Source organism: Cucurbita pepo, unplaced genomic scaffold (genome assembly GCF_057944985.1).
Source record: "Cucurbita pepo subsp. pepo isolate OVF unplaced genomic scaffold, ASM5794498v1 scafford_13, whole genome shotgun sequence".
NCBI lineage: Eukaryota > Viridiplantae > Streptophyta > Magnoliopsida > Cucurbitales > Cucurbitaceae > Cucurbita > Cucurbita pepo.
The window spans coordinates 39,324-45,323 of NW_028257918.1; positions in this window are offsets into that span (position 1 = coordinate 39,324).

Here is a 6,000-nt window from a genome sequence, read left to right on the forward strand (position 1 = left end):
CGATTACCTGTTAGGATTACACCGTAGGGAAAATGAAACGAAACGAAACGAAAAAGAAACGAAACGAAACGAAAGATAGGTCCCATCATTTCATTGCATGTGATTGTTGCATCTAACCCCAATAGTGGGGTCACTTATTGAGTATTTCTTTAAATACTCAGGCCATGTGCTACTACATTTTTCAGGTTAAGGCAAGACATTCCTGTACGGCTGACGACGGCATCGCAACTCGAGATCATGGCACATGCATATGATAGTGGTATTTATTTTCTTAGACTTAGGATAGAATAGGATGTTTTAAACTTAAACGCTTATTTATTTTATTTCGGGTCTTTTGTTGTGTCGTTTTAAAGATGTTTTCGAAACACGTAAGTCCATGGCTGTGTTTTTAAGTTAAAGGTTATGTTTTATGGAATTTAAATGAAGTCTTCCGCATTCAATGTTTATGGTATGTATACAGTAGCGACCTTAAATTAAGTAGAAAATTTCGGGACGTTACAAATAGAGTCCTGAAAGTGCCTAGAAACCATTCGCCCAATCCAATCTGCCATTAAAAAGCTTCAAGGAAAACTCAAAATTCCAATCCGAGGATATACAAGTATTCTTCGAGTAGTGCACGACCTGAAAAGGACACTCTTCGAGAAATGCATGTGTGACCTGACAAACTAGTCATGCTCTTCTCATGTGCAGCGCACACGCTTCCCACGTCAGTCGCAACTCACACGACTCGTGTGTCAACTCCATCATCATTTGTTTTCTAGTTTTTGGATATATATGTTTATTATCATTTCTTATATGTTTTCGATTTATTCACGAATTTTATTTTTATTATGTAAGTCCATGGGACTGATGAAACATTTAAAATAAATATTTCCACATAAAAAGATCACATCATGCATATGGTATGACTCTATTTTAGTAAAAAAAAATAAGATGGTTACATTTTCATAGTGGTTAATTATAGTCCTAAATGTATGAATGACACAACTCTTAAAATTTCTCATTTTCATAGTGGCTAACTATAGTCCTAAAAGTATGAATGATACAACTCTTAAAATTCCTAGTGGAAGGTTAAGGGTTTCATGTTGAGGCTATATATAACCACTTATGTTGTCTTGTAGACTTGAAAAAGGTAGTAAAAAGATCATTTATGCCTTCTTTTAACTAAGTAATAAGTTTTTTTTTGTAATGCTATGTAGTTTAGGTTGTATGTTTAGTATCATCTAAGCTTGACATGATCGATCTTGCCTGCGGAGTGATTCAAATCTCAAACAAGTATTTTTTTTCTCTAAGATATTCAATCAACAAAGTAATTCGTTATCATGAAGCATGATTTAACTTCGGTTTCATGACGGAGACGCCTCGTGGAGGGACACTGAAAGAAGGACAATCAAACCAAAAAAGATAGGTGAGTGATGTGTGGTTCGCTGCCACTTTTATGTATTGTAGGATAAGTAGTGTCCCTTATTTTTGCTGACTATGTTATTTCACATGTAGTATGATGATATCAAAGCTAGGTTTCAATCGTGGGACCTGTGAGTTATGGGCCCACCACGCTTCTGCTGATATTAATCATTTTGATCTCTAGCTTTCATCATAGATGGTTTAGTTCACTTATGGCAAACTTTGAGACAGTATATAAAAAGGTATTAACGGCCCTTCAACCCTTATATCTATCTCCATGACTTGAGACATTCTAACTTTACTTTTGATATTTGTACTACTTTTTCTATATTTGTGCTACTTTTATTTTTTTATTTTTTTTTTATTATTATTTTATTATTATTTTTTTTTTATTATTTTTTTTATTTATTATTTTTTATAGTAGTATGATAGGGTGTCCTTTGCTTTTCTTCGTCGCCAGATAGCTTTCATCTATGCTTTCCGTTATGATGTTCGATGATTTGAGTAGACTATGAGTCTTACCTGATTGGGGGGCTCTCATCTACAATGAGATGCAACGTGTTGTGTCGCACATGATTAAACATGCATGCATAGGCGGCGTGTGTGGTCAAACAAGTTTGAATTCCACATAAGTGATGTTTGAATTCCACATAAGTGATGTTTGAATTCTGAAGGAAAATCCTGCCCAAGGTCCCACAAAGCCACAAAGCCAACGCCACAAAGCCACAAAGCCACAAAGCCACAAAGCCACAAAGCCACAAAGCCACAAAGCCACAAAGCAGTGAAAAATGTGAATGGGGATTGAGTACTCCTAAAGATTTTAAAAAAATAAAAATAAATGACAGTTATGGGATTAGAAACCAATCCCTTTTTAAACCAGAGACTAAATCTAGCACCTTGGACCACTAAGCCAAACTATCCCAACAATTGTGTATGGACTACTAAGATAGTCGAGCTATCTCAAGACATGAGATTGCATCACGATGCATGGGTCGTGTTGTTGGGAACCGAGATGACCATGAGATGCAATGTTGTTGTGTTACAAATGATTGAACATGCACGCATAGGCGGCGTGTGCGGTCAAATAAGTTTTAATTCCACATTATTCATGTTTGAAACCCGTAGGCAAACCCTGCCTAAGGTCCAACAAAGCCACAAAGCCACAAAGCTAGATGAAAAATATGAAAGGGAATTAAGTACTCCTTAAGGTTTGTCATGATCGTGTCAAGATCACAAAGCCGCACATTTGAAAAAGTATTGACTTTGACACGATGCACTGGTCGGAGTTGGGCTAGACTCTCTCCATATTAGATGCATTTTAAAACCACGATGTTAACAACGATAAATAAAAAGTCAAAACAAACAATATGTGTTCGCAGCGGGCACGAGGCTTTACAAAAAATGAAAATAAATGACAGCTGTAGGATTTGAATCCATGCCCTTTTGAACCAGAGTCGAAGTCTAACACCTTAGACAACTCGGCCAAACTATCCCGACGAATGTGTTTGGACAAATCAAGATGGTCGAGCTATCTCGAGACATGAGATTACAATACGATGCATGGGTTGGCTGTTGGGAACCGAGATGACGATGAGATGCAACAATGTTGTGTCGCACATGATTGAACATGCACGCATAGATGGCGTGTGTGGTCAAACAAGTTTTAATTCCACATTATGTTTGTTTGAATGCGGAAGAAAAACTCTGCCTAAGGTATAACAAAGCCATAAAGTCGAGTGAAAAATGTGAATAGAGGTTGAGTACTCCCTTTTAAACTAGAGCCCAAATCTATCTGGCATCTTAAACCACTCGACTAAACTGTACGACAGATGTAGAGATAGCAATACGATGCATGGGTCGGACGATGAGATTGAAAAAGTATGATTATTATGACAGCTGTGGGATTTGAACCCACGCCCTTTTGGACTAGAGCCTAAATCTGGCGCCTTAGACCACTCGGCCAAACTGTCCCAACGAATGTGTCTAGAAAAACCAAGATAATCGAGTATCTCAAGACATGAGATTGCATCACGATACATGGATCGTGTTGTTGGGAACCGAGATAATGATGAGATGCAACATTGTTGTGTCGCACATGATAGAACATGCACGCATAGGCGGCGTGTGTGGTCAAACAAGTTTTGATTCCACATAAGTGATGTTTCAACGTTGAAGGCAAACCTTGCCTATGGTATAACAAAGCCACAAAGCCGAGGTGAAAAATGTGAATGGAGATTGTGTACCCCATAAGGTTTTTGGCTAGCGTGTCAAGATCACGAAGCCGCACATTTGAAGAAGTATGACCGTTACACGATGCACTGGTCGGAGTAGGGCTAGACTCTCTCTATAGTAGACGCGTTTTAAAATCATGAGGTTTTTATAATATGTGCTAGCAGCGGGCTTGAAGGTTTACAAAAAATGAAAATAAATGACAGCTGTGGCACCTTATTCCACTTGGCCAAACTGTCCCGAGGGATGTGTCTACACAACCAAGATGGTCAAGCTATCTCGAGAAGCTATCTTGAGACTTGAGATTGCATCACGATGCATGGGACGTGTTGTGAGGAACCGAGATGACGATGAGATGCAACGTTGTTGTGTCGTACACAATTGAACATGCATGCATAGGCAGCGTGTATGGTGAAACAAGTTTTGATTCCACATAAGTGATGTTTGAATGTTGAAGGTAAACCTTGCCCAAGGTCCAACAAAGGCAGGTAAAAAATATGAATGTAGATTAAGTACCCCATAAGGTTTTTGGTGAGCGTGTCAAGATTAGAGGCCGCACATTTGAAGAAGTATGACCGTTACACGATGCACTGGTCAAAGTAGGGCGAAACTCTGAATATAGTAGACGCATTTTAAAACAATGAGTTGGACAGCACCCAAAGAGTATTTATTAAAAAGAGTATTATACCAACCTTGTAGTTGATGGGAATGCTATTTATTGTTGGTATTAGAGCCAGGTTTCGATCCTAGGACCTGTGGGTTATGGGCCCACCACGCTTCCGCTGCGCCACTCTGATTTGTTAATTAATATCATTTTGATCCCTAACAGATGCTTTTAAAACCGTGAGACTCACGACGATACGTAACGGGCCAAAGTAGACAATATTTGCTGGCGGTCGACTTGGCTATTACATAACCTAAATCACCATAAGTGAATTCATTCCAAGGAATCTTATGCTTACACTCTTCATTGAGAGCGGTAGTTATCCTTCGAGAAATATACTTTGGAAGTCCTACAATGAAGCGCATCATCCATAATTAAAGGGTACTATCACATCTTGTCATAACCTTAGTTACAATTATATCTTTGTACCATCAGAAGTAGCTAACTTTTTGCATCTTATAATCATAAGAATTTTCTCAAACGTTCAGTATGGATTTCTAGTTTGCCTACGACAAACTTTAAGACAATATATAAAAGGGTATTAATGGCTATTCAACACTTATATCATTCTCCATAACTTGAGATATTCCAATTTCACTTTTTATATTTGTACTTCTCTTTCTATAGTAGTATGGTTGAGTATCCTTTGCTTTTCTTCGTCGGAGATATGCTTCTCCAACCCATCCTTGAGTACTCCTGTGAAACCAAAAGTTACAATTTGAGCAATAGCGTGGTCAAACTTACCTCGAAGACTATAGGCGCTAGCTCCCATCAACATTTTGTTGATTACATTTACGACTAGATGACCGGATAGACCATCTATATTCCACTTATGTATGAATGTTCCTTCATAGGTGGATTGAGTCATTTGAGTTTTTTCTTCGAACGGAACATCGGGGAAAGAGGGCTTAGGATACCAATTTTTCTTCATCTAGTTTTTTGGACTTTGTTCTCTAATTTAACAATTTTTTTTTATGAGGTCTAGTTTTTTTGGGCATCTTTTCTTCTTTGGAGAAATCATTTTAAAATTTTTTGAGGTCATTCTGATATGGTTCATTATGACACTAAAAGTTTAATTACTTAAGGTTCTATCAAAATTGAAAGATTGTTTAGCTTTTCTTCAATCAGAGCAAGTGCCTCTTCTGTTGAGCCGAGACTAATTACTTTGTCTAAAATAGCTGGTATGAATAAAAGAACTTTCCTCAACTCTTGCGAATCTCACGCCATTAATATTTGCAATAGTTTTTTTTATTTCTTTTGTTGTTGTTTTTCCTTGATTTTTTCTTCAATCTTCTTAACTTGTCTTGCAATGGTTGAGAGAATCTTGTTTGAGAAGTTATTTTGATGTTGGATATTTAGGATATCCTTCGAGGTTGTAATGCATTTTTAAGGAATTCGTTATCAGTGGACAATTCATTTGTGATAATATCGATCTGGTTGAAGATAGATGTAGTATCCAATTCGGTTTGAGTTGGAGATCTGGGATTGCCCTCATAATCGACTAAAACTACTTCTTTGTTGTAATCAACCGGCTCTATTTGCATAGACTTTGACATGTTGATTTTTTATGGAGATCTCGAGATTCATGAGGTACTAGATCTCGAGCTTAAGAATCATTACCTTTGGAAAGAAAATTTAATTTTCATTGAATTTTACATTTACGCTTTCCATCATCATGTTCGATGACTTGAGCAAACTGTGGG